Source organism: Vigna radiata, chromosome 8 (assembly GCF_000741045.1).
Source record: "Vigna radiata var. radiata cultivar VC1973A chromosome 8, Vradiata_ver6, whole genome shotgun sequence".
Classification (NCBI taxonomy): Eukaryota; Viridiplantae; Streptophyta; class Magnoliopsida; order Fabales; family Fabaceae; genus Vigna; species Vigna radiata.
This window is the reverse complement of record NC_028358.1, coordinates 21,834,331-21,842,715: the sequence shown is the minus strand read 5'-3', so window position 1 is coordinate 21,842,715 and position 8,385 is coordinate 21,834,331. Positions and strand designations below refer to the sequence as shown.

The 8,385-nt window shown below is 36.4% G+C and overlaps 1 long non-coding RNA gene across 1 annotated transcript; it reads right to left on the bottom strand.

Moving 5' to 3' along the window:
- Window positions 1–1,515: 1,515 nt before the first annotated feature.
- LOC111242385 lies at window positions 1,516–4,378 on the bottom strand. The gene is made up of 3 exons (XR_002669391.1): window positions 4,252–4,378; window positions 4,063–4,167; window positions 1,516–3,527 (listed from the first exon to the last, which is right to left on the bottom strand). It is a non-coding gene; the product is annotated as an uncharacterized LOC111242385 (long non-coding RNA).
- Window positions 4,379–8,385: the final 4,007 nt, after the last annotated feature.

The window sequence follows — 8,385 nt, the reverse complement described above, 5'->3', positions numbered from 1 at the left end:
TTTCTATTTCCTCTATGCTCCATATTTCTCTTTCTTCCACGCTGCTCCACAACTCATCTGCCACATCTTCAGCTTCCCATGCAAGCCTCAGCCATTCCTCCGCTGACACATCTTCAGCATACTCACGTCTCAAGCATACACGTCTCATTTTTCATTCTCGCATCCTTCCACCACGAAACAGAAGTTTATTTCTCACATCCTCTGCTAGGGTTTTCCTTTTCAGCGTCTCTAATCCATTTCTCTTCACAGGTTCACCTCCTCATCATCAGTAAGACTCATCTCTTCACGGATCTTCAACCTTTTCATCATTTTCTTCATTTTCCACCGATTGTTTCTTCTTTTCTCCGTTTATTTTCATCTTCACCGATTGATCTAGCATTTTGACCGATTAAACACGTTTCTTCCCTTGGATCCTCCATTTTCACCGTTTAAAACACCATTTCCACTGATCAATCGGTCAGTTTAGTGATTCCTCACCATTTTAGGGTTTTCTACCGTTTAATGTGGGGATTTAGGGTTTCCTTAAGTTCATCCTTCGATTTCCTTAGAGTTTACATCATTTCCGCTGCGTCTTCTCATTCGGAGGAAGCTTCGAGGAGTTTGCGTCGAACCTACGGTCATCTTCACGGAGCATTCTTCCATCAACTTGTAATACAAAAGTGGAGCTCAAGTTTTCCTATTGTCACTTAGCACCAAAGCATTCACAAAAAATACAACACTCAACGGTACAAACAAACACTCAACAAACTAGAGAAGGAATGTTCCCAGGCCTACACAACAACGTTGGCACTCAACGTCAGTCTGTCATTACTTAGTGCTATATTAGATATCAATAGATGAAATTCTGTTATTTGGAAAAATGAGACCTGTTCTATTGATCAATTTGGTGTTCCCCTCTTAATGCTTTGATAAAAAAAAATTAAAACATTGGAACTTGTACCAATTTGATCAATTTCTCATATTCTATTTCCCTCAATCAACACAAAATCAACTAAAATACTCAAGCATGAAGAATCATCCAATTCATACAAATCAAACCAATCATATACATCAAATCAGAGCAAAGATATAAAATAAGGAACAAATCATCAAATTTATACAAATCAAACCAGCCTAAAATCTAATATAATTAAACTTCAATATGATTCTTTAGTGACAATTTGAATGAATCACTTACATTATAATCAGCTAGAGTCTTAGATTTACTCCTAATATATAAAAGAAAAAATAAAATTAGTTGTACCACAACTTGAAACAAGTTCCCACTCATTCTTAAACTAGTGAAATAAATTGAGTGATTCGTTCTTCCAACAACAAACACAAACTAATTCGAAAACATATAATAAAAGCATACTTTTATAAATATAACAATACCAATACAAGAAAGTTCCAAAAAGTTATATCTTTGTTTCAACACAAGAAAGGCTTACCTCCTCAAAAAGGGTACAAATAATACAATGCTTTGAAAAACCATACTCTTTTATGCTCTCTGAGAATATTCACTAAGTGCTAAGAAAAGTGTTTACAAAAGCCCTTTAAAAAGTCTTTAAAAGACACTCCAAAAGTTCTACCAAAATAGGGATACAATTTTATTTTAATAAACTATAAATTGCAATGCTCAATAGTGAACTTGTGGTTTCAAAGGTTTTCTTTCTAGGTAGATTTGCTTTTATGGCTCAACCTCATGCTCTAGTTCTTGACATGACTTCTTTGAAATGAAGTACCTGAAACTGTACACCCCATTAAACGCCCCCCGGGCTAAGATATTGTAGGAAGCACTCAGTGTTGAGTTGATCCGCGAATCAAAGAGTCGTTTGATAATGGTTGAAAACACTGTTATTTGATACTTAATTTTGATACTAAGAACACCCTTTTTTACTTAGAAACTAGCTTGGAATCATGATTTTGTTTAAGTTGTGTGAATAAGAGAGTTGAAAGTGAACTTATTGATTTTATGCTTAGATTTCCTTGTTTTAACAGGAATTGAGATGATTGGGTAGAAGAGTTGAAATAGCAAGGAGTTGGAACTCAATGAGCGAGCGAAACTACAGAAAAAGAGGAAAAAACGCAGTGCTGAAAAAATCCGCTGGTGCTGAGTGGCAGTTTGTAGCGCTGAGCGGTTGGAATGTGCAGAAAAGTAGCGTTGAGCGCCAGTTTTGGGCGTTGAGCGGCAGTTAAGTGCCGCAGATACCGCCTGGGCGCCCTTCCAGGGGCGTTGTGCGACACTATTCGTTATTTCATGCCTGGGCGCCCTAAGTGGGGCACTAAGCACAAAGGACTAGGCTTGGGTTGTGTTTTCTGTTATTTTTACGAGTTATTTAATGATGTGGACGACCTAGATGAGGTATCTTTTTACAGAAGAGGCGCAAAAACATACCTTTCACCCCTTGGAGGCAAATTTTGGATGCGGAAGCTCCGATCTTCAACTTTTAGGATTTTATCTTTCATTCTTTGCCATATTTAATCTAGTTTAACCATGTTTATGGTGAACTAAACTTCAATTTTTGTTGGACACTTGCATTCATATTTATTTTCTGCATTATAAACTCAATGATTTTGTTTCCAAGTCTTAATTAATCAAGAAACCACATGAATGTCTAAGCCGTGAGTCTCTAGGAAAAATGATACTTGGTCTTACCAATTATATTACTTGATACGATTCGGTACACTCGTTGGAGTCTTAACAGCGTCCCACCCCATTAAGTCTTGATTCCAACTACTTGCGTCCGAATATAACTTTGAGGCTCTCAAAGTTTTCAATGGAATGGCAAAGAGTTGAATCACTCCAGTGCTTTTCCCTCCAGCGATAAGGAGAAAGCCTGGCACCAGATGACGTCAGTCGTTCCCCGTATGAAACGCCATCCAGTTGATGAACGTCTTAATGTGGTCGTCCGGGTCAATCATCCTGTCATACACCTTGAATTGAGGTAGGAAAAACTGTTTGGATATATGGACGTCCATAATAGCTTAGACAAATAGTAAGTTGTCGGAAGTGTTCTCAGCCTTCATCACCAATTGTTTACTAAAAGTCGCGCTCTCGGTCGGGATGGTCTTAGTCCCGCTTTCCTGGATCTTGGTTTCGGTCGGTTTCCATGTCTCGTCCGACACGGTATTCTACTCGGTCCTTTGGTTCTTCCGCTCTTCTCCCGCCTTCACTCCTGCTCCTAGGATCTTCTCCTGAGCAATCCGGGACGAACATTCGGCCCAAACGGCTGCTAACTCCGCCTCATGATGTTGTTGCATTTCCTCCATTCTTTGTTGTAGCATCCTAATCATCTCGGTCGGGTCTTCAGTTCTCATATTACTTGTAGTCACCATTAGGTTTGACAAGTTACTCGGCCTCACGGTGGGCGTCAAAATGTTTCGGTAGTGGGGTCAAGTTCCTTCAAACACCTACACAATTTCTCCTTGATGGTTGTCCAGTCGTTCTCTTGAGCCCTCGTCTTCGTTCCACTGTCCAGAAGTGTACCTGCCAAAGGTTCTTTGATGTTTAAGTCAGTTGACTATTCGTGCCTCTTACCTTTGACCTGTATTTATAATTTTCATCGTGAGTATGTAATTAGCGAAATCTTAATCACGACCCAATCCCAACCCAATATTACTACTTCAATCTTTGTAGACCATTCATCCTAGACTATCCAACATATTTGACTATGAAGTAGCTTTATGACCGTCCGGTCCGGTACACTTATCATTCAAACATCTTAACATCCAACATGCAAAATATTATACCACTAGCTCAAAGAAGCACTCGTATATTTCCATAAACAACAAAATTCCTCAAGAACACTTATACAAATTAAAAGAAGACTAGATATTCCTAAAACACCATAATGAAAAGGGATGTACTCAAGAGTTTCATAAAGGACAATGATATTTTGACAACACTTTTTGACAACTTTTTTGACAACGGGACACGTGTCATCATTTTATTGGTCTATTTGAATTTATGTTTAAAAAATATTTAAAACGGACCAATCACAAGCTGTCATGTATACGTTGTCAAAAAGTTGTTCAAAAAGTGTTGTTAAAAGAAGTTTTTCCTTTCATAAATCATCTTACTTGGTTATTTGCTTGAAGCGGGTCCCATTTGGTGGCGTTTTCAGTAGCCAAATTACTCAGCTTGGCCATCTGTGCTTCCATGTTTCTTTTCTCTAGAATTTTAGCCTAGTAGATTGCATCACCACTGAGACAGGTCAATAATGAATAGATTAAAATTAGACTGCTCCGTGAAAATTTTAAGAGCATTACCTGAAGCATACATATATAAAGGACTCAAGCTTCAAAGGCGCCAACATAACACCAAACGTTTTCACATTTGAATTTTTGAAAACCCTAATTTGAATCATAACTAGTATAGAAAATATTTCTTCTATCCGAGAAGAGCATGAGCAAGTGCCTAAGCCCAAATAACCTGTCATCTTCATCTTCTTCCTTCTCACCCACAACCCAGTACTCCATCCAGCCACCGGAGAGTCCCTACGCTTCGCCGACGACCACAAGCAGCAAACCGGAGCTCCACCCCACACCTGCAGCAGAATCACGAGCTCCTCGCGGCGCCACCAGAATCACCGCGCCCAGATCTACGATGCCACAAGCCAAACAGCTCGCCGAAAACGCAACACTTCATCGGAACCGTTGCAACCACAGCAGCTCAGCTCCTCCGCACTCGACCCACCAGAGAACGCGACCTCCTTAAGCTCTGAGAAAGAAAAGAGTGAAAGTTGCAGAGCCTCTTCCGGGAAGAAAACGCTTATTTTTTTATTTGAACGAAGAAGCTGTGGATGATGTAGGAAAATGTTCAAGTTATTCTCGAAAATGTTTGTTTTTCCTTTTTATTTCTAATTTTTTTTTTTTAAATAATCGATTAATCTTACATATTTTCGTTGATAATTTTGTGTACAGGAGCAACGCTCAAATTGGATCTTTGATGTATGCCGCTCCAGGTTGGATTTTTTTTTTCTCATGTTTATGATATGATTTGTACTTTATCTTGTTTGTTTGCAATCAATGTTCAAAGCCCATGCGATTGAGAGGTTTACTGTTCACCCTTTTTTTTAATACAATAAATTATTTCAAATTTTCTATATTATTATTGGTATAGAAAATTTTTACTTTTATGATATTTCAAAATCGACATAAATTATTTTTTAATCAGTATAATATTTTTTTTTATATAAACATTTAAGCCAAAGAGCTCCATTTTATCGGTAAGGAGAATAAAACTTTTAACCATATAAATTTTAGAAATACAAAAGTAGATGAGGAAAGAAATAAGTGCTTCTTTTTGGTAGTCAAAGTGGCACTCTGATTGGGGTTCATGAGGAATCACCTATATACAACAAACAAAAGTTTAAATGAAAATTTAACCCATTATGGTATCCGTTTTAAGAAACATTTCGGTATTTTAAGACTCCTATTAAAATAATATATTTTATATTTTTTAAATAAAATTATAAAAAAATATAAATTAAATTAAGTATAAATTAAAATTTATTTTTAATTAAATTTAATCTAATAAAATATAAGATAATTTTATTTTAATATAAATTAAATTTTTATTTTTATTTTTTACTGTAAGTTATATTCATGAGATATAATATCTACAACTAATTTATTTTTATTTTTCACTAAATATTTATAAATACTAATTACCCATAATTAATTTTATCTATATATACTCACATTCACGAGTATTTTTTTTTCCAGTAAAGACACTGTCAACATCCAATTTCGTCTGGGTGACAAAAATATATTATTTTTATTTTATCTTGTTTCTTTTTATCATTTTATTTTTGTTATATTATCTAATTTTTATTTTTATTTTATTTTACTTATTTATCTTTATTTATTTTCATTTTTATATTAGATTTTTATTTTAATTCTATTTTTACTTTTTTGATTATTTAGAGTTATTTGTTTTGTTGTGCGTTAGTTTTCTATTTGTCTTTACTTTAATTTTTATGAGAAAAGAAAAGAAAAAAAAGGAAAGAAGATTTTCGTTTTTAATTTTTTCTTTTCCTCTTCCTATTATTTTTGCTCTCTATTTTGTTTTGTCTTTATTTGTTTCTTTCCTGTTATATTATTTTATTTTCATTTTGTTTTATTTCAGTTTATCTTTTTTTTTTACTCTATTTTTGCTTTATTTTATTTTCCTTTATTTTTCGTTTATTTTTATAAATTTCACTCTTATATTTTATTACTTTGTTTCCTTTTAACTGGTTTCTTATATTCTAAATTCAAAAGAAAAAAACGGTGTCTTCCTAATTAGTAATAGTTTGCACTCACACTCTTTGCCGAAAAGAAGAAAAGAACGAAAAGCAAAACCAAGGTCAACCAAGCTTCTCTGTGATGTTGCTTTCTGGCAGCACAAGGCACAGAGAATGCTTGAAATGTATACATGCATTAGCAGCGCGAAAAGGCCTGATCCCTATTCCTAATTTTTCTTACGTTGACCTGCGAACTACGTCCATTCATCAAAAGAGTGAAGATTTTGAATGTTTTTGGTTGACTGATACGACGAAAGCATGAAAAGAGAAAGAAGACAAATATGAGATCCTGAGAGATATGCCTGGTCATCTGAAAATGTGGAAAAGGACCTTAACCAACAGAAAAAAGAGAGAACAAAATCACAGGGAAGGATATATCATTATTCACCATCACAAGGAGAACGGGAGAGAGCACAACAAGAGAACACTTGGTACCATTTCTTCTTATCCAACACTCCATTATCGACTTCACTACCAGAGGTCAGAGGCCCACCCCCATCACCTATCATTACCACTTGTCTAAGAGAACCAAAGAAAGTAGAATCAAAAGGAAAGGTCTGAAAGCTGCGGAGGAGTCTTGAGGCTGCAAGTCTTGAAGCTGCAAAGGAGTCTTGAGGCTGCAAGTCCCGAAGCTGCAGAGGAGTCTTGAAGCTGCGTAGGTAAGTCCTCATACACTCAAACCTAAGCTCTTTGAACTTGCTTAAGTGTATGCCGTCTTTATGCATGCTTGGAGATGAACCAATGATTGTTTGATCACTATTCATATTCATGATTGTGGTTGTCTTCTTTGCGGCTTNGTGTGTTAAACAAANTGCATCCAAAATACGGTTTCAATGCCTGCAAAATCTATCATGGAGCATAAGCATGTAACCCCAACAACAAGACGTCAAATACCCTTTACTCATCCCAGAAAACATGTTCTAAGCAAGAGATATAGGCAGAATCACGTATAGAGAAACAAAAGCTTTTTTTTCCTTGCAAACCGTAGGTCTCCCTGTGAACCTGGTAGTAACATATATTGTAGCTGCCTTCCATCCCAAGATCATTTTCCACCTNTTTCAGACAAACACACAGACCAAATCGNAAATCCAGTGCCATTTTTATTCCCAGAACAACTTGCTTCATCCATCTTTGGCTTTGTTACCCCACACTCGGGAAAGCATGGCCAATACCTGAAACAGAAAAATGAATCATTTCCCAGTCATCAACACAATCATACACAACAACGCATAGGACAAGCCTCATGTTCTTCCCTTTTTCTATTTTTGTTACCATGGCCCAGAAATTCCTCTTCAATCATGAAGATGGTCCAGCTTGATATCCCCCTCCGCATTGTTAGAAATAGGAGATAAGATGTTCGTTTTGCGAATCTTTTTCTCTTCTCCCTGTGCTTTAGAGTGTTATGATTGGGACTTCCCCAATTCGTAGAGTGTATGATTCGAAATCGGGGCCCCTTTATTGGTGGAGACCACGAGTGCGGAAAAGAGAAGAGGGTTTTCATTGCTGGTGACTGGACGGTGACGGCGGCGGGCTCGACGGAAAACGACGACCCTAGCTCGGCGGCTGCGGCATCCTTGCGACGACGAACGGTCCGCGTCGTGCATGAACGAGAGAGGCTCTCGCGTGGAAAAGAAATGGAAGAACCCTTGCGACGGCGGCTGACGGCGTGGTGTGGTAGGTGATGCCAAGCCTGGTAAGAAGGGGTCTAACCCAGCGGCTGGCACATCCTCTTTAAGCACCTCCACACCTTTCTATTTTGTTTCCTTATTTTACTTTTTATCTTATTTTTGTTTTTATTTTTATTTTTATTTATTTATTTATCTTGTTATTTTTATTTTTTATTTCTCTATTTTTCCTTTTTCTGTTTTAAATATCTATCTACTTTTAGAATATACAGATACTCAAAAAAATAATAAAAATATATTTTAAAAGGTTTAAGCACAAGTGCGACCATTCTGTCTGCCTCGTGCTAAAAACCTTTTTCTTCCTCTTTTAAAAAAATCATAAATTGTTTTAAAGGATTTAAGCACAAGTGCGACCATTCTGTCTGCCTTGTGCTAAAAACCTTTTTCTTCCTCTTTTAGAAAATCATAAATTATTTTAAGAGGCTTAAACA